Source organism: Saimiri boliviensis, chromosome 3, assembly GCF_048565385.1.
Source record: "Saimiri boliviensis isolate mSaiBol1 chromosome 3, mSaiBol1.pri, whole genome shotgun sequence".
Classification (NCBI taxonomy): Eukaryota; Metazoa; Chordata; class Mammalia; order Primates; family Cebidae; genus Saimiri; species Saimiri boliviensis.
The window spans coordinates 136,326,129-136,351,283 of NC_133451.1; the positions used below are offsets into that span (position 1 = coordinate 136,326,129).

Below are 25,155 nucleotides of genomic sequence, written 5' to 3' on the forward strand. Positions count from 1 at the left end.
CTCTTGATGCACTCAGTTTTAGCTATAAAGAATTCTATGGTCTCGCGTGCCGTCTCCCTGCCTCGCGGCGCGGGATCTCGCGGGCCCCGCTCCCGCCCTCCGCTCGCCTGGCCGGGACCGGAGGCGGCGCCGCACGGCCTGGGCCTGGCGCGGGAGGCGGGCACCGGGGCCCGGTCGGACATGGGCAAGAAGCACAAGAAGCACAAGAAGCACAAGTCGGACAAACACCTCTACGAGGAGTATGTAGAGAAGCCTTTGAAGCTGGTCCTCAAAGTAGGAGGAAACGAAGTCACCGAACTCTCCACGGGAAGCTCGGGGCATGACTCCAGCCTCTTCGAAGACAAAAACGATCATGACAAACACAAGGACAGAAAGCGGAAAAAGAGAAAGAAAGGAGAGAAGCAGGTTCCAGGGCAAGAAAAGGGGAGAAAACGAAGAAAAGTTAAGGAGGATAAAAAGAAGCGAGATCGAGACCGCGTGGAGAATGACGCAGAAAAAGAGCTCCAGTGTCATGCCCCTGTGAGATTAGACTTGCCCCCTGAGAAGCCTCTCACAAGCTCTTTAGCCAAACAAGAAGTAGAACAGACACCCCTTCAAGAAGCTTTGAATCAACTGATGAGACAATTACAGAGAAAAGATCCAAGTGCTTTCTTTTCATTTCATGTGACTGATTTTATTGCTCCTGGCTACTCCATGATCATTAAACACCCAATGGGTTTTAGTACCATGAAAGAAAAGATCAAGAACAATGACTACCAGTCCATAGAAGAACTAAAGGATAACTTCAAACTAATGTGTACTAATGCCATGATTTACAACAAACCAAAGACCATTTATTATAAAGCTGCAAAGAAGCTGTTGCACTCAGGGATGAAAATTCTTAGCCAGGAAAGAATTCAGAGCCTGAAGCAGAGCATAGATTTCATGGCTGACTTGCAGAAAACTCGAAAGCAGAAAAACAGGACAGACACCTCGCAAAGTGGAGAAGACGGAGGCTGCTGGCCGAGAGAGAGAGGACTCTGGAGATGCCGTAGCACAAGCCTTCAAGAGTCCCAGCAAAGAAAATAAAAAGAAAGACAAAGATATGCTTGAAGATAAATTTAAAAGCAATAATTTAGAGAGAGAACAGGAGCAGCTTGATCGCATCGTGAGGGAATCTGGAGGAAAGCTGACCAGGCGGCTTGTGAACAGTGTGAATTTGAAAGAAGAAAACCAGATGGAACGACGACGTTGGGGCTTCTCCATCCTGTGGATCCCATTGTAGGAGAGCCAGGCTACTGCCCTGTGAGACTGGGAATGACAACTGGAAGACTTCAGTCTGGAGTGAATACTTCACAGAGGTTCAAAGAGGATAAAAGAAACAAAGTCACTCCAGTGTTATATTTGAATTATGGGCCCTACAGTTCTTATGCACCACATTATGACTCCACATTTGCAAATATCAGCAAGGATGATTCTGATTTAATCTATTCAACCTATGGAGAAGACTCTGATCTTCCAAGTGATTTCAGCATCCATGAGTTTTTGGCCACATGCCAAGATTATCCATATGTCATGGCAGATAGTTTACTGGATGTTTTAACAAAAGGAGGGCATTCCAGGACTCTACAGGAGTTGGAGATGTCATCGCCTGAAGATGAAGGCCATACTAGGACACTTGACACAGCAAAAGAAATGGAGATTACAGAAATAGAGCCAGCCGGGCGTTTGGACTCCAGTACTCAAGACTGGCTCATAGCACTGAAAGCAGTAACAAACTTTGGCATTCCAATTGAAGTGTTTGACTCTGAAGAAGCTGAAGTATTCCAGAAGAAACTTGATGAGACCACCAGATTGCTCAGGGAGCTCCAGGAAGCCCAGAATGAACGTTTGAGGACCAGACCCCCTCCCAACATGATCTGTCTCTTGGGTCCTTCATACAGAGAAATGCATCTTGCTGAACAAGTGACCAATAATCTTAAAGAACTTGCACAGCAAGTAACTCCAGGTGATATCGTAAGCACGTATGTGTTCGGAAAGCAACGGGGATTTCCATTCCTTCGCCCATCGTGGAAAACAACTTAGTGGATTTGACAGAACATATTGAAGAACCTAAAAAGACGGATGTTGCTGAGTGCGGACCTGGTGGAAGTTGAGGCTGCCTGGTATTTGATTATATATTATGTACATACTTTTTCATTCTTAATTTAGAAATACTTTTCAGAAGATATTAAATATTTGTAAATTGTGTTTTTAATTAAACTTTGGAACAGTGAAAAAATAAATAAATATAAAAAAAAATTCTATATACTCACTTTTAAAAATTGGTAAAAAAAACAAATACTTAAGCCATCCTAAGAATATTTGTTAGTGTCTTTAGATACAACGTCTAAAATTCAACTTAGTATGAATTTCAAAACGTAATTCTTATCATAAGCCAACAGTGGTAATAAGTGGGTTGTAAACCAGAACTTGGATGAAGAACTAAGGAAGAGGTCAGCAGAGGAAGAAAACAAAATAAAGACTTTGATTTTCATAATTCTGACCCATTAACTTTAAATAAAACTCAGCCAAAAACCACTACATAGACTTGCTGCCACATTAATAAAATTATCTAAATTAGTATAAGGTTTTTGTTAAGATTAACTTCATACCCTTTATTTCCTTGAATTTTCATTCACTTGTCAAATATCTGAATCTACCACATGCCAAAAATGTGCTAGGTACTGAGGACACAAGTTGACTAAGGCATCGGGTTGAGTAAACCAACAACGGTAGCAAAGATCAGTCGGTTAGAGTTAGGCTTGGGGTACCACAGCACCAGAGAAAAGGAATATGTAAGTCAGAACAGGAAGTGTGGGAGGGATGGACAGGGGTACAAATACAAAAATAAATTTTGGAAATTCTATTCCTTTTGGAAAAAGACTAAAAAAATGTGCATTTCAAGTCAGTAGTGGTCAGTTACCTCCTACATTGCCAGGTAAGTCCATGGGAACAGCAGGTCAGACAAAATAGTTACAACATTTCTCATTCCTAGCTGTGCACACATCACAGGACCCCATGCTGTGTCCACCAACACAAACCAAAGTAAAATGGAGGAAGTCATTCTCTTTAGTTGAGATTGTTCTTTCATTCTTAAGGCCAAGTTATTTGGGAGGGGCAAAGAAAAGGAGAGAACCAGAAGATGACGGGAAGAAGAACCTATCCTAACACATTTTTACATTGCTTTTCATTACAAAAAATATTCAGAAAGACCACAAACATACTTACTCCTCTCTTTCAAGTGTGTGTGTGCACACACACCCAGTGACTAAATCATTGCCACATTGGGAAAAATGAACAAGTCCCAGCTAAAATTCTAGAAATAGCTATCAAGAAAAAAAAGTCATCTCCAGACTTTCAATAATTTCTATACATCCTTCAGCATACAGAGAAATGTCACCTCACTTGGAAGTTTCCACTACATAATTAATCTTTATAATTATTATCTGTTGAGCCAAAATAGCTACTTCACTATCATCCAAATACTAAAAAATATTTACATATATTTCAGAACTAGCAGATTACAGCATGCACTACCACTTTCATCACTTTCAGATGAAGCTTTTCTTGCCCATTAAAATTATTAATTTACGTGAAAAGTCTTCAGAAATGCATCTGCGTCACAACTATCTAGAGAGGTTAGTTTAACAATTATTTTTCCAAGCCAATTCAAATACTTATTTTAGCTTTGCAGAAATAAATTACTACACCTCAAATTATTTTCAGCAAAATTCAATCACATATACAGAAAAGAAAAATTTTTTGCATAATATCAGAATGTAACAGCTATTTTCTGCTGGGCACGGTGGCTCACACTTGCAACCCCAGCACTTTTGGAGGCTAAGGCAGGCAGATCATGAGGTCAGGGGTTCGAGACCAGCCTGCTCAACATGGTGAAACCCCATCTAAAAAAAATAATAATACGAAAATTAGCTGGGTGCAGTGGTGCACACGTGTAGTCCCAGCTACATGGGAGGCTGAGGCAGGAGAATCACTTGAACCCGGGAAGTGGAGGTTGCAGTGAGCCAAGATCACACCCCTGCACTCCAGCCTGGGCAACAGTGAGACTCCATCTCAAAAAAACAAACAACAACAACCAAAAAAAGCCTCAGTTATTTTCTAAGCTTATAGCTTATATATAATCTAATTGTTTTAAGCAATTAGGTAAGCAAAAGAATATAAAAACAGTCTGACAGCAAACTTTCAACTTCCTCTCCTTGGTGTATGTGTACACAAGGAAATTCAACCAACCACTAAAACACCCCATAATATGGCCTCAATCTGATTTCCAAACTTATTTTCCCATTACTAAATAATAAAAAATTGCATATTCTTTCCAAGCTGGTCACCAACTATCCATAAATGTAATCAATGTAATCTGCTTTAAAGCTTTGTTTATCTGTGGTTACGAACAAGGATTATGGAGTCAGAATGCCTGAATTTGAATCTTGCTTGATCATTTACTAATACTGTCACCTTGGGCAAGTTATTCAATCTCTTAGTGCCTCCATTTTGTCTGACATAAAATAGAGCTGGTAGCAATGCCCACCTCACGCAAGTGTAAAAATCAAAGGATATAAAACATGCAAAAGCTCCTAAAACTGTACCTGAGTGCTCAATAAATATTCCTGCTCTTTCCCTTCGAGAATTTCCTCCATCCATGTAAACCTACCCAACTTTCAGCTTAAAATAATCATTTCTAAGAAGTCTCCCCTAACTATATAAATGTATAAAAGTAAACTTGTATAACAATTAGGACCCACAGCAAAGACAGTATTTGGCACTGAGTATACATTAAACATGACATAGTTAAATAACTTTTTCCAACAAGTTAATTAACCATAGCAGAAATTTATCTTGCCTTACCAAGTAAAGTGTAAATTCTCTGGACAAGAACCTCATATTCTATTATTTTTATATTGCCCAAAAAACTTAGCACAGTACATGCACAGAGCAGGCACACAGAAAATAACTGCCAAAGTTAACACAACCCACCAACAGTCGCCGGTTTGCTTGCTATCTTAGAAAATGTTAAAGATAAATGTTAATTATAACCACGAGGCTTATAGACTGTCTTTTTTTGTTTTGTTTTTGAGATAGAGTCTTGTTCTGTCGAGTAGGCTGGAGTACAGTGGTGCGATTATCGGCTCACTGCAACTTCCACCTTCTGGATTCAAGTAATTCTCCTGCCTTAGTCTCCTGAGTAGCTGGGATTACAGGCACGCACCACCATGCCTGGCTAATTTTTGTATTCTTAGTAGAGACAGGGTTTGACTACGTTGGCCAGACTGGTCTTGAACTCTTGAGCTCGTGATCTGTCCGCCTCAGCCTCCCAAAGTGCTGGGATTACAGGCATGAGCCACTGAGCCCAGCCCGATATAGACTGTCTTTAATAATGATCAACACACACAACCTAAAGGCAAGGGAAAAAAAATACGTGTTTCCTGATTTAATGTTCAGATCTATTATAAGAATGTTCTCAAGGGACAAGAACATTCCTGCACCTAACTGAAATCACTGACAAAAGAGAATGATGACAAAAATAAAAAAATTATAGAGTCCCCCGCAGCCCCCACCTGGAAGTAATTAACAAGAAACTCAAGGGAAGCTAACATTATAAGTTAACATTATAATTTGGCAATATATGATGGATGCAGCAAACCACTATGGCACGTGTACACCTATGTAACAAACCTGCACGTTCTGCACATGTACCCCAGAACTTAAAGTATAATAAAATAATAATAATAATAATAATAATTTGGCAATATGTAGAATAAGCTGATCTTTACTGCAACCTTAAGTTTGGAACCTAGTTCAATCCAACATGAACTGAGTGTCTTCTATCTTTATGTGAATCCCACCATCTCTCAAAGCATTTTCATCTGTAATGCTCATTTAGGCAGTGTGGCATGTATTACTTTTCACTCATCTCACTCTCTCAAGTGTATATATCTCACCTTTAGCACAGGTTACAAGTTTCTTCTTATAAAGTCTGGACCCTGACCTCTAGTTGTATGAACTACCTTCAGTATCTGGTAAAATGTTTTACATATCGTAGACCCTCTAATATTTGTTCTAACTAAATAAATAAGCCTACAGTATTTATTCCTGAGTGAATACAAATTTAGCTGATCTGTGGCCACCATATACTGAGTGCCTAAAGTACCAGGCATCTTACACATTTCACTTAATCCTCACTACAACCCAATGAAGTAGGTGTAACTTCTCTTCTACAAACCAGAAAACCAAAGCTTTAAAGATTGTACAGCCAGTAAAGAAGTGAAGCTGTGATTTTCATCCATGTCTGTTTTCTAACTACTACTCTTTCCATGAAGTCATATTGCTTCTCTAAAATGATAAGTGATCTTCAGAACCCATGGCTGAGGGGTACCGTGTGATACTCTCATGACTTCTCAATATTCAGTGAAAGATTAAAGTAGGTTAGGTCTGTGAAATGGCACTGAGGGCATTATATCTGAGCTAAAAAAAACGGTTACCTATAGCAAATGCCAAGTGCTATCAACCTTTTACAAATGACATATCAAAACCTCGCTCTTCATTTATTTCTGGACTGCTTAGAACAGGAGGTGTAGGATCTACCTATGTGTTAGCCTCTGATGTGTCCTCAACTTATGAGCAGGTGTGTCAGATTAAGCTTTGATCTCCAGTAAGTGGGAGTGGGGAAAGATGGTCATGTCACAAAATACACTGGATGCCAATTCTCTCATTCAGAATTAATAAACAATGACATTAAGCTCAATTTTTTAAAAGTTAGATTCATTGTAGTAGCAAGAATTCCTTGCTTACTTCTATTAAGACTTGCCAAGCTCCCCCACTTTCTAAGTAGAAATTATGTGAAATCCAGAAGTAAAGAAATAAAAACTGTATATTTGACCTTTTCCCTCAAATGCAAATAATTTCTCTGAAGTCAATCAAGAAATGATGAATCAGCACCCATTATGTCTAGTTTTAGAAAGAAATGATTGCTTAGTAAGAAGTTAAGTACTTGAGGCTCAGTAATTATTTTTTGAATAAATAAAACATAGTCCTTGTTCTCAAGTAACTTAAAAGACTAGTTGAGATAAGATGGCGGATTTAACCTAACTATATAGGTAATCACACTAAATGTAAATGGTCTCAACACCCTAATTAAAAGACAGAAACTGTCAGATTATACAAAAAAGCAAGTCCCAACTGTATGCTCCCTGTAAGAAGTTTATTCTTGAAGAAGAAGAAGAAGAAGAAGAAGAAGAAGAAGAAGAAGAAGAAGTAGTAGTAGTAGTAGTTGTTGTTGTTGTTTACTCTAAATATAAAAACGTAAGAAGATTAAAAGTAAACAGAAAAAGATGGGCCATGCTACTTTTGGTTAAAAAAAAAAGATTTCTTACAGAAAGAGTTACTCAAGAGTTTCTATATAACATCAGAACAAAGAATATTACCTGGAATAAAGAAGTCATTTCATAATGTTAAACATATTAAAGGCATATAATCCTTAATGTTCACTCATTCAATAAAAGAGATTAATACCCAAATGTTCATCAATAAACTATTGTATATTTAAACACTGAAATTCCACTCAGCAATAGAAATGAATACTAAAGCGGCCAGGCGCGGTGGCTCAAGCCTGTAATCCCAGCACTTTGGGAGGCCGAGGCGGGTGGGTCACGAGGTCAAGAGATCGAGACCATCCTGGTCAACATGGTGAAACCCCGTCTCTACTAAAAATACAAAAAATTAGCTGGGCATGGTGGCGCATGCCTGTAATCCCAGCTACTCAGGAGGCTGAGGCAGGAGAATTGCCTGAACCCAGGAGGCGGAGGTTGCGGTGAGCTGAGATCACGCCATTGCACTCCAGCCTGGGTAATAAGAGCGAAACTCCGCCTCAAAAAAAAAAAAAAGAAATGAATACTAAAGCAACGTGAATAAATCTTAAAATAATATTACTCAGTAAGAGAAGCTGGGGGTGGGGTAGGGGAAAGTATATACTGTGTGTGGTATGATGCCATCTATATAAAATCCTAGGAAATACAAACTAATGAATAGTGGCAGAAAGTAAATCAACAGTTACCTGGGGATAGGGGCAGGGCAGCAGTGTAGAGAAGGAAGAGAATGATTTTACAAAGGGAAATAAAGAAACTTTTAGAAGTGATGGGTATGTTCAATTAACTTGATTGTGGTGATAGTTTCATGAACACATACTTTATGCCAAAGGTTATCAAAGTATAAACTTTAAATATGAGCAGGTTCTTGTTCGTCAATTATTTCTCATTAAAGTTGCTTTTAAAAAACTAATTAAGATATGTACACTTAAAAAGTTTTTAAAAATTCTGTGATATCCTCTAAATGATTCCTGACTCGCAGTACACGCATACCTCGTTTTTATTGTGCTTTGCTTTACTGCACTTCAGACAGTGTGTTTTCCATAAATTAAGTTTGTGGCTACCTTGAGTCAAGCAAGTCTATCAGTGCCATTTTTCCAATGGGCATGTGCTCACTTTTTGTCTCTGTATAATTCTTGCATTATTTTAAACTTTTTCATTATTATTATATCTGTCATGGTGATCTGTGATCTTGATGTTAACTATTGTTAATTGTTTTGGGGTATTAGGAACCACGCCCACATAAGACAGTGAACTTAACATATGTTGTGTGTATTCTAACTGCTCCAGTGACTCACTGTTTGCCCACCTCCTACCCTCTCCTTGGCCTTCCCTATTCTCTGAAACACAACAATACTGAAATTAGGCTAATTAACAACCCTGAAGTGGCCTATAAGCATTAATGTGAAAAAAGGTCACACATCTCTCACTTTAAATTGAAAGCCAGAAATGATTAAGCTTAGTTAGGAAGATAAATTGGAAGCCAAGACAGGCCGAAAGCTAGGCCTCTTGTGCCAAACAAGTTGTAAGCGCAAAGAAAAAGTTCCTGAAGGAAATTAAAGGTGCCAATCTAGTAAACACACAAATGATAAGAAAGCAAAACAGCCTTTTTGCTGAGATAGAGAGTGTGGTCTGGGAAGAGGATCAAGCCAACCACGACATTTCCTTAAGCCAAAGCCTAATCCATAGCCAGACTCCAACTCTCTTCAATTCTCTATAGGCTGAAAGAGGTGAGGAAGCTGCAAAGAAAAAGTTGGAAGCTAGCAGAGGTTGATGCATAAGGTTTAAGGAAAGAGGCCATCTCCATAACATAAAAGTGCAAGACAAGGCAGCAAGTACTATGAAGTGCAAGAAGTTACCCAGAAGACGTAGCCAAGCTAAACTAAACAAAAAAATTACAGGGTAAACAAAACAGCCTTCCGTTGGAAAAAGATGCCATCTAGGACTTTCACAGCTACAGAGAATTCCATGTCTGCTTTAAAGATTCAAAGGACAGGGTGACGCTCATATTAGAGCCTAATGCAGCTTGTGCCTTTAGTTGAAGCCAATGCTTAATGAAAACCCTAGGGTCCTTAAGAATTAACCCAAATCTACTCTGCCTGTGCCCTAGAGATGGAACAACAAATCTTAGATGACAGTATATCTATTTACAGCATAGCTTACTGGATATTTCAAGCCAACCGTTGAGATATGCTGCTCAGTAAAAAAGATTTCTTTCGAAATATTAATGCCCAATGACAACATATCTAGTCACCCAAGAACTCTGATGAAGATATACAAGGAGATTGATAACACAATATCCATTCTGTAGCCTGTGGATCAAGGAGTAATTTCAACTTTCAAGTTTTATTATTTAAGAAAAAAATTTAGTAAGGCTATAGCTGCCATAGTGACTCCTTTGATGGATCTGAGCAAAATAAATTGAAAACCTTCTGGGAAGGATTCACCATTCTAGATGTCATTAAGCACATTTGTGGCCAGGCATGGTGGCTCACGCCTGTAATCCCAGCACAGGGAGGCTGAGGTGGGCGGATCACCTGAAGTCCGTAGTTTGAGACCAGCCTGGCCAACATCATGAAACCCCATCTCTACTAAAAATACAAAAGTTAGCTTGGCGTGATGGTGCATGCCTGTAATGCCAGCTACTTGGGAGGCTGAGGTCAGAGAATAACTTCAAGAGGGGAGGCAGAGGTTGCAGTGAGCAGAGATCACAACACTGCACTCCAGCCTGGATGACAGAACAAGACTCCATCTTTTTTTAAAAAAATTTGTGATTAAGGGAAGGAAGTCAAAACATCAACATTAACAGGAGTTTGGAAGAAGCTGATTCCAGCCCTCATGTATGACTTTGAGGGTTTCAAGATGTGGTGGAAATGGCAAGATAATAAGAATGAGATGAAGCAGAGATTAAAGATGTGACTCAATTGCTGCAATCTTATGATAATACTTAAATGGATGAGAAATTGCTTCTTTTTTTTGAGATGGAGTCTGGCTGTCCAGCACCCAGGCTGGAGGGAAGTGGTGCAATCTCGGCTCACTTCCCAGGTTCAAGTGATTCTCCTGTCTCAGCCTCCTGAGTAGCTGGGATTCCAGGCGTATGCTATCACGTCTGGCTAATTTTTGTATTTTTAGTAGATACAGGGTTTCAAGATGTTGGCTAGGCTGGTCTCAAACTCCTGACCTCAAGTGATTGGCCCACCTCAGCCTCCCAAAGTACTGGGCTTACAGGTGTGAGCCACCACACCTGGTCCTAGGAACTGCTTCTTACAGATGAGCAAAGAAAGTGGTTTCATGAGACGGAATCTATTCCTCATGCAGATGCTATGAACGTTATTGAAACAGCAACAAAGGATTTAGAATATTCCAAAAACTTTGATAAAGCAGAGGCAGGGTTTGAGAGGACCGACTCAAATTTTCAAAGTTCTGTTGTGAGTAAAATGCTATCAAACAGCATCACATGTTACAGAGAAATCTTCTGTGAAATCTGTCAATCCAGCAAACTTCACGGTTGTCTTATTTTTAAGAAATGACTATAGCCATCCTACCCTTCAGCAACCATCACTCTGATCAGTCAGCAGCCATCAACAAAGGCAATAACCTCCACCTGCAAAAACATTACAACTCACAGAAGGCTCAGATGCTCACCAGCATTTTTTAGCAATAAAGTATTTTTTAATTAATGTACATTAGTTTTTAAAAACATGTTATCACACACTGAATAGACTACAGTATAGTGTAAATATAACTTTTAGGTGCACTGAGAAACCAAAAACTTTCTGTCCTCACTTTATTGCATTATTCACTTTATTGTGGTGGTATGGAACTGAACCCGCAATTATCTCTGAGGTATGTCTGTATTTATGCTCATGTATAATCTCCTCTCTTGAGTGTGGACTGAACTTAATGACTTGTTTCTAGGGAATAAAATGTGGCTGAGGGGATGGGATGTCGCTTCCTAGATTAAGATACAAAAAAACTACTGCTTCTATCTTGGCCTCTTACACATGTGCTTGCTCTGAGGGAAGCCAGCTGCCATATTGTGAGCTGTACTATGGAGAAAACCATGTGGTAAGGAGCTGAGGGAGGCCTCAAGCCAAAACCTGTCATGGAACTGAGATCCCTGGCCCAAGACCCTGCAAGGAACTAAATCCAATAACCACATGATTGGATTTGGATGCAGATCCTCTCCCAGATGAACCTTCAGATAAGAATATGGCTCTGACCAACAGTTTGACTATACCTCACACAAGGCCTTGAGCCAGACGTACCCAACTAGGCCATGCCAAGATTCATCAGTCACAGAAACTGTGAGATAGTAATGTCTGTTTCACCCTGTTTTGTGGTACGTATTTTTGTTAGGCAGCAATGGATAACTAATACCAAATCTAAATCACAAATTTTTTTAAAAGGCTACAAAACAGTAGCATTCATTTAAAATACACATTCAGCCACAAATAACAATACTTAACTAAAACTGAATTAAACAAGGTTAGTACAGTATCCTATAATGCCACCAGAGACCCAAGATCTTTTTTCCAGGCTCTGTCATTCTTTGAGAATGTGATATGAACATGAATGAACAGAACTGTCATCCTTATGCTTTTTACCTTGGTAATGCAGTATCACAGAAAAGAAGAGAAAGAAGTTCTGCCTTTTTCAGGAAAATGAAAACTTTCCCAGGAAAATCAAAGCTAGTCTTCTACTTACTTCTCATTTATCAGACCTGCTTCCCATTGCCACTGTTAGCTGCTGTGGAGTCTGGAGAGATGAGTATTTTTTAGTAAGACACACTATTCCCTTGACAAAGTGTTTTGTTAGTAAAGAAGAGGACAACAATGTTTATTAGCTAGGCAACCAGCAGTATATGCCAAAGCAATATATTTTATTTGTGATAAAAAATATTACAGGAGGTTAGAGAAGGGTAAGAATATTGTATGCAATGAGAACTTGAGAAGGTTTCTGAAAGGAGAGATGCTTAGAATTTGGCTAAATAGAGAGGACAGAAAAGGGTATTCTCAAAAAGGAAAAAAGCAAGAACAAAAAGCCATGAAAACAGGGAAGTTCAGTAAGGCTCAAAAGTAAGTTACCCTGGGGAATGCTGGGAAGATGGCCGCCTAAGAACAGCTCAGGACTTCAGCTCCCAGTGAAAGTGCAGAGGGTGAGTGGACGCCGCATTTCCAGACGAACTCTTATTGCCCACAGACCAGGAGATACCCAGGCAGAGGGGTCGTCAGTGTCGCAGTCCCAGCTGGTGTGGCTGTTTTGGCCCCTGTGGGGCTGATTCCACCCGCGCGGCTGCTGTGACCACTCCCTGTTGCTGCGGTTCTCCGTACAAAAACCACTGGTCTGGGAGCCCTCTTAGCTGGCGAGCAGAGCCCTGAGACGGCAGAGTGGGCCATTCATCTGAAATAGCGAGTCAGGCCAGGAGATTCCTAGGCAAAAAATCCGCCAGGAGCTGGCGCCGCAGTTCGAGCCGACTCCGTGAGTCGCAGCACGGGAGATCCTGGCGCCTTTTCAACAAGCGACCGGAACTCGGGATCGTTCAACTTAAAAGAAAAGACTCGGAGTCAGGGAGCCAGGTGATCAGGCTCGGTTGGTCCCAGCCTTCCACCCACAACAACAACGAAAACAAAAACAGTAATTGGAAACCCTCTGGGTTGAGCCCTTCAAACCAAGCACAGCTGAACCTGGACGGCCCGGCTCGGTGGGGGAGGGGCTTCCGCCATTACTGAGACTCTCCACCGCTACGGAGGCAGGCCCCCGTTGCCGAGGCAACCCGCCATTGCCGAGGCAACCTCCCACAACAGAGAGAGTCCGCCATAGCAGAGGCGGGGCCACCGTTGCCGAGACAGTTCTAACTACGCCCATATAAAAAGGACTACAGGGAAGAGCTCAGGGCAGCTGGGCGGAGCCCACAGCAGCTCAGCAAAGCCCCTGCGGGCAGGCAGTGGCTAGGCGTGCTGCTAGCTGGGTGGGTCAGACCTGAAAGAAAAATCAAAAAAGGCAGTAGTGCAACGGAAACTCATAAAGCTCCAACTCCCTGGGACAGAGACAGACAACTGGTGGATAATCCCACAAAAATGGGAAGAAACCAGCGTAAAAAGGATGAAAACTCCCGAAACCAGAACACCTCTCCTCCTAAAAGGGAACACAACTCCTCACCAGCAAGGGAACCAGACTGGATGGAGAAGGAGGGTGATGAAATGACAGAATCAGACTTCAGAAGGTGGGTAGTAAGAAACTACAGCGAGCTAAAAGAACACGTTCTAACCGCACGCAAAGAAAATAGGAACCTTGAAAAAAGATTGGACGAACTGCTGACGAGAATGGACAGCATAGAGAGGAGTATAAGTGAATTGATGGAGCTGAAAAACGCAACGCGAGAACTTCGTGAAGCATGCACAAGCTTCAACAGCCGAATTGACCAAGCAGAAGAAAGGATATCAGAGGTCGAAGATCAACTCAATGAAATAAAAAGAGAAGGCAAGAACAGAGAAAAAAGCGCAAAAAGGAATGAACAAAATCTTCAAGAAATGTGGGACTATGTGAAAAGACCTAATCTACGTCTGATAGGTGTACCTGAATGTGATGAAGAGAATGAATCCAAGCTGGAAAATACTCTTCAGGATATTATCCGGGAAAACTTCCCCAACCTAGCAAGGCAGACCAATATTCAAATCCAGGAAATACAGAGAACACCACAAAGATATTCCGCAAGAAGAGCAACCCCAAGGCACATAATCGTCAGATTCACCAAGGTTGAAATGAAAGAGAAAATGCTAAGGGCAGCCAGAGAGAAAGGTCGGATTACCCACAAAGGGAAGCCCATTAGACTCACAGCAGATCTCTCAGCAGAAACCCTACAAGCCAGAAGAGATTGGGGGCCAATATTCAACATCCTTAAAGAAAAGAACTTTCAACCCAGAATCTCCTATCCAGCCAAACTAAGCTTCATAAGCGAAGGAAAAATAAAATCCTTTGTGAACAAGCAAGCGCTCAGAGATTTCATCACCACCAAACCTGCTCTACAAGAACTCCTGAAAGAGGCTCTACACTTATAAAGGAACAACCAGTACCAGGCACTCCAAAAACACACCAAATGGTAAAAAAGCATGAACACAATCAAGAATCTGCATCAACTAACCAACAAAACAGCCAGGTAGCATCAAAATGACAGTATCAAAATCACACATAACAATACTATCCCTAAATGTCAATGGACTAAATGCCCCAATCAAAAGACACAGACTGGCAAACTGGATAAAAAGCCAAAACCCATCAGTGTGCTGTATCCAGGAAACCCATCTTACATGCAAGGATACACAAAGGCTCAAAATAAAGGGATGGAGGAAGATCTACCAAGCAAACGGAGAGCAAAAAAAGGCAGGAGTGGCAATTCTCATCTCTGATAAAATAGACTTTAAAGCAACAAAGATCAAAAGAGACAAAGGACATTACATAATGGTAAAAGGATCACTGCAAAAAGAAGAGCTAACGATCCTAAATATATACGCACCCAATACAGGAGCACCCAGATACATAAGGCAAGTTCTTAATGACCTACAAAGGGACTTGGACTCCCACACAATAATAGTGGGAGACTTTAACACCCCACTGTCAATATTAGACAGATCATCCAGACAGAAAATCAACAAGGATATCCAGGACCTGAATACAGACCTGGAACAAGCAAACCTAATAGACATTTACAGAACTCTCCACCCCAAATCCACAGAATATACATTCTTCTCAGCACCACATCACACCTACTCTAAAATTGACCACATAATTGGCAGTAAATCACTCCTCAGCAAATGCAAAAGAACAGAAATCATAACAAACAGTCTCTCAGACCACAGTGCAATCGAGTTAGAACTCAGAATGCAGAAACTAACTCAGAATCACACACCTTCATGGAAACTGAACAACTTGCTCTTGAATGTTGACTGGATAAACAATGAAATGAAGGCAGAAATAAAGATGTTCTTAGAAACCAATGAGAATGAAGACACAACGTACCAGAATCTCTGGGACACATTTAAAGCAGTCTCTAGAGGAAAATATATAGCAATGAGTGCCCACATGAGAAGAAAGGAGAGGTCGAAAATTGACACCCTATCATCAAAATTGAAAGAGCTAGAGGAGCAAGATCAAAAAAACTCAAAACCTAGCAGAAGACAGGAAATAGCTAAGATCAGAGCAGAACTGAAGGAAATAGAGACACAAAAAACTCTCCAAAAAATCAATAAATCCAGGAGCTGGTTTTTTGAAAAGATCAACAAAATAGACAGACCACTAGCCAGATTAATAAAAAAGAAAAGAGAGAATAACCAAATTGATGCAATAAAAAACGATAAAGGGGATATCACCACAGATTCCACAGAAATCCAAACCATCATCAGAGATTATTACAAACAACTCTATGCACATAAACTAGTAAACCTGGAAGAAATAGATAAATTCCTGGACACCTGCAACCTCCCAAGCCTAAATCTGGAAGAAGCCAAAACCCTGAATAGACCAATAACATGGTCTGAAGTCGAGGCAGCAATAAAGAGCCTACCACCCAAAAAAAGCCCAGGTCCAGATGGGTTCACAGCTGAATTCTACCAGACATACAAGGAGGAGCTGATACCATTCCTTCTGAAACTATTCCAGACAATCCAAAAAGAGGGAATCCTTCCCAAATCATTTTACGAGACAAACATCATCCTGATACCAAAACCCGGCAGAGACTCAACAAGAAAAGAAAATTTCAGGCCAATATCCATGATGAACGTAGATGCAAAAATCTTCAATAAAATACTGGCAAACCGATTGCAACAGCATATCAAAAAGCTCATCCACCATGATCAAGTAGGATTCATCCCGGGGATGCAAGGCTGGTTCAACATACGCAAGTCCATAAACGTAATTCATCACATAAACAGAACCAAAGACAAAAACCACATGATTATCTCGATTGATGCAGAGAAGGCTTTTGACAAAATTCAACAACCCTTTATGCTAAAAACCCTCAATAAACTAGGTATTGACGGAACGTATCTCAAAACAATAAAAGCTATTTACGACAAACCAACAGCCAATATCATACTGAATGGGCAAAAACCGGAAGCATTCCCTTTGAAATCTGGCACTAGACAAGGATGCCCTCTCTCACCACTCCTATTCAATATAGTACTGGAAGTTCTAGCCAGAGCAATCAGGCAAGAAAAAGAAATAAAGGGTATCCAAATTGGAAAGGAGGAAATCAAATTGTCTCTATTTGCAGATGACATGATTGTATATCTGGAAGACCCCATCATCTCAGCCCAAAATCTCCTGAAACTGATAAACAACTTCAGCAAAGTCTCAGGATACAAAATCAACGTGCAAAAATCACAAGCATTCCTGTACACCAGTAATAGACTTCAAGAGAGCCAAATCAAGAATGAACTGCCATTCACAATTGCTACAAAGAGAATAAAGTACCTAGGAATACAACTAACAAGGAACGTAAAGGACCTCTTCAAGGAGAACTACAAGCCATTGCTCAATGAAATAAGAGAGGATACAAACAGATGGAGAAATATTCCATGTTCATGGTTAGGAAGAATCAACATCGTGAAAATGGCCATACTGCCCAAAGTAATTTACAGATTCAACGCTATTCCCATCAAGCTACCAATGACCTTCTTCACAGAACTGGAAAAAAACACCTTAAACTTCATATGGAACCAAAAGAGAGCCCGCATAGCCAAGTCAACTCTAAGCAGAAAGAACAAAGCAGGAGGCATCACACTACCGGACTTCAAACTATACTACAAGGCTACAGTAATCAAAACAGCATGGTACTGGTACCAAAACAGAGATATAGACCAATGGAACAGAACAGAGGCCTCACAGGAAATACAACATACCCACAACCATCTGATCTTCGACAAACCTGACAAAAACAAGCAATGGGGAAAGGACTCCCTGTTTAATAAATGGTGTTGGGAAAACTGGCTAGCCATGTGCAGAAAGCAGAAACAGGACCCCTTCCTGACACCTTACACCAAAATTAACTCCAGATGGATTAAAGACTTAAACATCAGACCTAACACCATAAAAACCTTAGAGGAAAATCTAGGCAAAACCATTCAGGACATAGGTGTAGGCAAGGACTTCATGACCAAAACGCCAAAAGCAATGGCAACAAAAGCCAAAATAGACAAATGGGACCTAATCAAACTCCACAGCTTCTGCACAGCAAAAGAAACAGTCAGTAGAGTGAATCGGCAACCAACAGAATGGGAAAAAATTTTTGCAGCCTACCCATCTGACAAGGGGCTGATATCCAGAATTTACAAAGAACTAAAGCAGATCTACAAGAAAAAAAACAAACAAGCCCATTCAAAAATGGGCAAAGGACATGAACAGATACTTTACAAAAGAAGACATACAGGAGGCCAACAAACATATGAAAAAATGCTCATCATCACTGGTCATCAGAGAAATGCAAATCAAAACCACATTGAGATACCATCTCACACCAATTAAAATGGCGATCATTAAAAAATCGGGACACAACAGATGCTGGAGAGGATGTGGAGAAATAGGAACACTTCTACACTGTTGGTGGGAATGTAAATTAGTTCAACCATTGTGGAAGACAGTGTGGCGATTCCTCAAGGACCTAAAAATAGAAATCCCATTTGACCCAGCAATCCCATTACTGGGTATATACCCAAAGGATTATAAATCATTCTACTACAAGGACACGTGCACACGAATGTTCATTGCAGCACTGTTTACAATAGCAAAGACCTGGAACCAACCCAAATGCCCAACGATGATAGACTGGATAGGGAAAATGTGGTACATATATACCATGGAATATTACGCAGCCATCAAAAAGGATGAGTTCACGTCCTTTGTAGGGACATGGATGAACCTGGAAACCATCATTCTCAGCAAACTGACACAAGAGCAGAAAATCAAACACCGTATATTCTCACTCATAGGCGGGTGCTGAACAATGAGAACACAAGGACACAGGGAGGGGAGCACTACACACTGGGGTCCATTGGGGGGAAATGGGGGAGGGGCGGGGGGTGGGGAAGTGGGAAGAGATAGCATGGGGAGAAATGACAGATACAGGTGAGGGGACGGAAGGCAGCAAACCACACTGCCATGTGTGTACCTATGCAACAATCTTGCATGTTCATCACATGTACCCCGAAACCTAAAATGCAATAAAATAAAATAAAATAAAATAAAACAAAATAAAATAAAATTTAAAAAAAAAAAAAAAAAAAAAAAAAGTAAGTTACCCTTACTTATAAAGTTTCTAAATTCATTACTAAGGTTTTAAAAATTTGCTGAGTGACGAATATGCATGTTGTTTCCTAGCAGGAAAGAAAAATACAGTGTCATATTTAAGAAAAGAGATATGGGCAAAGAATATTAATAAACATTTCTTGAAGGAAAATAAACAAATGGCCAAGAAGCACATGAAAAGATGCTCAACATCACCAATCATCAGAGAAACAGAAGCCAAAACCACGATGAGGTACCACTTCATACCCACTAGGATGGCTAGAATTAAAAATTCACATAAATTTTGGGAGGATGTAGAGAAATGAGCACCCTTATATACTGTTATTAGAATCACAGAGCACCCTTATATACTGTTATTAGAATCACAAAATGGTGCAGTTGCTCTGGCAAACAGTCTGGCAGTTCTTCACATAATTAAACAGAGTTACCATATGACCTAGAAGTTCTACTCCTACGTATATATACCCAAGAGAAATGAATATATACGTCCACACAAAAACTTGTACATGAAAGTTTAGAGCAGCATTATTCAGAATAGTCAAAAAGTGGAAATTACTCACATGCCCATCAACAGATGAATGGATAAACGAAATGTGGTATATTTGTACAACAACGAATTATTTGGCCATAAAAAGCAGTGAAGTACTGAAACATAATACAACATTGATGAACTTTGAAAATACTATGACAAAGGAAAGAAGTCAGTCATGAAAGACTACATACCATATAATTTCACTCACATAAAATGTCCAGAACAGGGAAGTCTATAGTGATAGAAAGTAGATAGTGGTTGACTAGGTCTGTGTGGGAGGAGTGGGCTGAGAAGATTCAGATAGCTAAAGAGTAGAGGGTTTCTTTTTGAAGTTAATGAAAATGTTCTAAAATTAACTGTAATAATGACTGTGCATATATCAATGAACGTATTAAAAACCATTACATCTTTAAATGGGTGAATTATATAGCATATAAACTATATCGCAGCAAGGTTGTTAAAATAAGAGATAAGGTGAACAGTTTTAGAATATCTATCCAGCCACAGCTTTTTTAAGACTTCCATTCCACCCAACTCTAGCAGCCAAGGGGAAAGGCAGGGACAGCAAGGAGGGGAGAATGGAAAGACGGGCTTCCTGTTTTGAGAAGTGATGATTAAGAATGAAGACCCAGCCGGGCACGGTGGCTCAAGCCTGTAATCCCAGCACTTTGGGAGGCTGAGGCGGGTGGATCATGAGGTCAAGAGATCGAGACCATCCTGGTCAACATGGTGAAACCCTGTCTCTACTAAAGATACAAAAAAAAATTAGCTGGGCATGGTGGCCCATGCCTGTAATCCCAGCAACTGAGGAGGCTGAGGCAGGAGAATTGCTTGAACCCAGGAGGCGGAGGTTGCGGTGAGCCGAGATCGCGCCATTGCACTCCAGCCTGGGTAACAAGAGCGAAACTCCGTCTCAAGAAAAAAAAAAAAAAAAAAAAAAAAGAATGAAGACCCTGGAGTCAAAATACCTGAGATCAAATCTCAATTCGACACTTATTGTGAGACCTTGGACAAGCTCTTAATCTCTCTTTGCCTCAGTTTCTTCATCTATAAAATAAATACAATACTAACCTCATAACATTGTGGGGACTAAATGAGATACATTTAGGGCCATGGTTCACTGCCACACACAAGTGCTCAATAAATATGTTAATATTCTTACATGTTTTCCCATTCCTGTTTCTAGTTCCTTAAAACAAACCCACTAGTGTGAGTAATGTCCTACCACTTGGAACCAGTAATGTCCTACCACTTGGAACCAATAATACTCTAAACATAGACCTTCAAAGAAAATGTGGAACAAATAGAGAGTCAGGATTCAGTGAGGACTCCCTCATCTGCAGTGAGATTAATGAAGCAGTTGGTTAAATTATGAAGACTTTTCTCTGAACTACAGATTCATATATTTAACTACTTGATATTTCCACTTCTTTGTCTAACAGTCACTTCAGACTTAACATGGTCAAAGCTGAATTTCTGATTTTCCTTCAGAAACCTGCTCCTCTTGCAGTCTTCCCTATCTTAGTTGACAGCATCTCCATTTTATCAGCTTGTCAGTTACATTTTTTTTTTTTTTAAATTCATCCACAACTGCTGTGGTAGGCTAAATAATGTCACCCAAAGATAGGAGGTCGTAATCTTTGGAAACTGTGAATGTCACCTTTGGTGGAAAAGACTTTGCAGATGTGATTAAAGATCTTGAGATGAGATTACTCATCTCAAGGATTACTATGAGAAATCCTAAATGCAATCACATGTATCCTTATTAAAGGGAAATCTGACACACACAGAAGAGGAGAAGGCCATGTGACCAAAAGGAGACATTAGAGTCATGCAGCAACAAGTCAAAGAATGCTGGCAGCCAACAGAAATGGAAAGAGGCAAGGAAGATGATCCCAGAGAGCCGCTGGAGGAGCAGCAGCTGTGCCAACACTTTGATTTTGACCTAGTAACACTGATTTTGAACTTCTGGACTCCAGAGCTGTGAGAGAATAAAATTTTTGGTTTGCAGCCACCAAGTTTGCACTAATTTACTATAGCAGCTATAAAAAACTAATACAACTCCTTTCTTGCCCTCACACCCTATATCCGTTCCTTAAGGAAATCCTACTGGCTCTAATTTTAAACTATATCCATAATCCAACAACTTTTCACAAATCCACTGCCACCACTTTGGTTTAAACCATCATTACTTTGGCTGGGCACAGTGGCTCACACCGGTAATCTCGGCACTTTGGGAGGCTGAGGTGGGAGGACTGCTTGGGAGTTCAAGGATGCAGTGAGCTATGATCGTGCCCCTGCACTTCAGCCTGGGTGACAAAGCAAGATCCCATCTCTTAAAAGAAAAAAATCACCTATTTTCTGAACCCTATTTCTGTTTTGGGGAATTGCTTGTGCTGACAGGAAGCAGCTAACTCCTACTACAGAATCTAGAAGCCCCAATTATTTACTTCCACAGGTCTCCTGGCAACTAGAGTGTGGACACGTGACCCAGGCCTGACCAATGACACACACCTTCCAGAATTACGACCGGTAGCTTGGATAGACTTTTTTTTTTTTTTTTTTTTTTGGTGGCAACAAGATCTGGTTCTTCAATCAGGGTCAGGAGTGCCAAAGGAACCATCTTCTAAGGTCAGCAATGTCAGCCCTCATTCTACATTTTATTTCTGTAAGTTTGACTACTCTAGATATCTCATATATGTGGAATCATATAGTATTTATCTTTTTATGACTGGCTTTTCACTTAGCATATTGTCCTCAAGATTCATCCATGTTGTAGCTTTTGTCAGCATTTCATTACTTGCGGTGGCATGAGCCTACAGTCCTAGCTACTCAGGAGGCTAAGGCAGGAGAATCACTTAAGCCCAGGAGTTTGAGGTTGCAGTGAGCTATGACTGTGCCACTGCACTCCAGCCTGGGTGACAGGGTGAGACTCCATCTTTAAATAAATAAATAAAAGGTATTTCATTCCTTTTTAGGGCTGAATAATATTCCACTTTCATATTTTGTTTATTCATTCATTGAAAGTCATTTGGGTTGCTTCCACCTTTCAGCCGCTGTAATGCTACTATGAATCTGGGTGTATAAATAGCTCTTCAAAACCCTGCTTTCAAGTCTTGGATATGTACCAATAAATGGATTTTGTTTTTTCTTTAACAAGATCTTGCTCTGTGACCCAACCTGCAGTGCAATGGCATGAACACGGCTCGCTGCAGCCTCAAACTCCTCAGCTCATGTGATTCTTTCTCCTTAGTCTCTCAGATAGCTGGGACCATAGGAGCCCGCCACTCCCTGGCTACTTTTTTTTTTTTTGAGACAGAGTCTTGCTCTTGTTGCCCAGGCTGGAGTGCAATGGCGTGATCTCGGCTCACCACAACCTCTGCCTCCTGGGTTCAGGCGATTCTCCTGCCTCAGCCTCCTGAGTAGCTGGGATTACAGGCACGCGCCACCATGCCCAGCTGATTTTTGTATTTTTAGTAGAGACGAGGTTTCACCATGTTGACCAGGATGGTCTCGATCTCTTGACCTCGTGATCCACACGCCTTGGCCTCCCAAAGTGCTGGGATTACAGGCGTGAGCCACCGCGCCCGGCCATCTCTGGCTACTTTTAAAATTTAAAAATTTTTTTGTAGATATCTCTACAAAGTCTTGCCATGTTGCCCAGACTGGTCTTGAATTCCTAGGCTTAAGTGATCCTCCTACCTCAGGCTCCTGAGAGTAGCTGAGACCATAGGTGCACACCACAGAATTGTTGAATCTTAATTCTATTTGTAACTTTTTGAGGAGCCACCACACAGTTTTCCATAGCCGTTGCACCATTTTACATTCCCATCAACAGTGTGCAAGGGCTCCGATTTCTCCACATCCTTGCTGACACTTACTATTCTCTTTGTTAAAAATTTATTATTTTATAATAAATCTCCCTATGTTGCCCAAGCTGGTCTTGAACTCCTGGGCTCAAGTGATCCTCCTACTTCAACCTCCCAAAGTATTGGGATAACAGGAATGAGCCATCGCCACGCCTGTCCCTCTCCATGTTTTTAATAGTAGCCATCTGAGTGACTGTGCAGATACCTCAATGTGGGTCCCCATTTGTTAGCCATGCAATTACAACAGTCTCATAGCTTATTTCTCTGAGCCTAGGCTCCATTTCCCTCCACCTGTTCTTCATACTGTCCCCAGAAAGGCATTTATAATCATGTAACTTATCTTATAAACATTTTCACTGGCTTTCCATCCCTCTTAGGTAAGTCCGAACTCCTGATCATGCCACAGAGGAACCCATAAGACACGGCCTCTACCTATCTCTTCACCAATCCTTTTCTGGCCTCTTCCTTTTCTCCCACTGTCCTCTTAGAGCTGACTGCAAGCTCTCTGAAGGCATGTGTTTTAAAAATCCAGCACATCTTCTGTTACTCAAAAAACATGCAAAGCAGTCTATTGAATGATCAATAAAAAATAAAACAAGGCTAGGCTCAGTGGCTCATGCCTGTAATTCCAGCACTCTGGGAGGCCGAAGCAGGTAGATCACCTGAGGCCAGGAGTTCAAGCCTGGCCAATGTGGTCTTGAACTCCTGTCTCTACTAAAACCCTGTCTCTACTAAAAATATAAAAATTAGCCAGGTGTGGTGGTGGGCACCTGTAATCCCAGCTACTTTGGAGGCTGAAGTAGAAAAATTGCTTGAACCCAAGAGGAGGAGGTTGCAGTGAGCCAAGATTGTGCCACTGCATTCCAGCCTGGGCAACAGAGTGAGACTCCATCTCAAAAAAAGGAAAAAAAAAAAAAAAAAAAAAAAAAAGAAGGAACGAACTATCCCCAGGTGACAGAAATGAGAGAAAACAAAGAGCAACAATAGAAAGGTGATGTTCTATTGCCCAAGGAAGTTAGACCTGATACTGGCACCGGTAACTAGGGTCTGGGAGTCTAACAGGCACACCAGGAAAGCAGATGTGAAGGGCCATGAGACAAGGAGAGCTAGAACTGAGTTCCAGCATGTAACTCAAAGTACCAGCAAACTCCATGAAAAATAACAAGGAGCTTACCTTCATCTTGCACTTCACGTGGGGGTAGGTGGGGGAAAATCACCTATAGGAAAACAAATCTCTCGAACCGTACTATGCACAGACATGCATACTAAATTTTACACAGTACTTACACAGTACTCATGCTGTATAAAACATGAGGTACTGGAACTGTAAGCCAAGAAAGTAACATAAAAATTGGTCCATAACTACCAAAGTACCCAGAGACTCTAAAAAAACAAGCCTGAAACCACTATTTCACAGAGCACCTATGGCTCCCGCAGACTAAACATAACCAAATGAATGTGAGCTCATAAATAAAAAGTAAAAAACATACAGGTTTAAAAAAACTATGAATGGTAGTAGCCAGCAGATACACAGATCAAACTAATAGCCCTCCCCAAATTTGACATATTTAAGTAATCTGAAAATATAAATTAAGCATGTATATTAGGCTGTTCTCATATTGCTGTAAAGAAATACCTGAGGCTGGGTAATTTATAAAGAAAAGAAGTTTAATTGGCTCATGGTTCTGCAGGCTTTTTAGAAAGCACGGCAGCTTCTGCTTCTGTGGAGATCTCAGGGATCTTTTACTCAGGGTGGAAGGAGAAATGGGAGTAGGTGTTTTACATGGCAGGAGCAGGACTGAGAGAGGCGGGAGGTGCTACACACTTAGCGCCAGATTGCCTGAGAACTCACTCACTATCACAACAATACCACTGAGGTATGGTGGTAAACCATTCATGAGAAGCTGGCTGTCCCCCATGATTCAATCACCTGCCATCAGGCCCCAACTCTAAACACTGGGGAGTACAATTTGACATGCGATTTGGGATTAAACACAGATTCAAGCCATATCAGTATGTTTCAAAATATAAAAGAGGTAAAGGTAATAGA

The 25,155-nt window shown here is 40.7% G+C and overlaps 1 protein-coding gene and 1 pseudogene across 1 annotated transcript in view; one reads left to right on the top strand and one right to left on the bottom strand.

The window, feature by feature from the left end:
• MND1 (meiotic nuclear divisions 1) overlaps positions 1–25,155 on the bottom strand; it is a 75,656-nt gene that overhangs the window by 33,612 nt on the left and 16,889 nt on the right. The window lies entirely within an intron of this gene.
• LOC101047248 (bromodomain-containing protein 7 pseudogene) lies at positions 170–2,241 on the top strand (annotated as a pseudogene).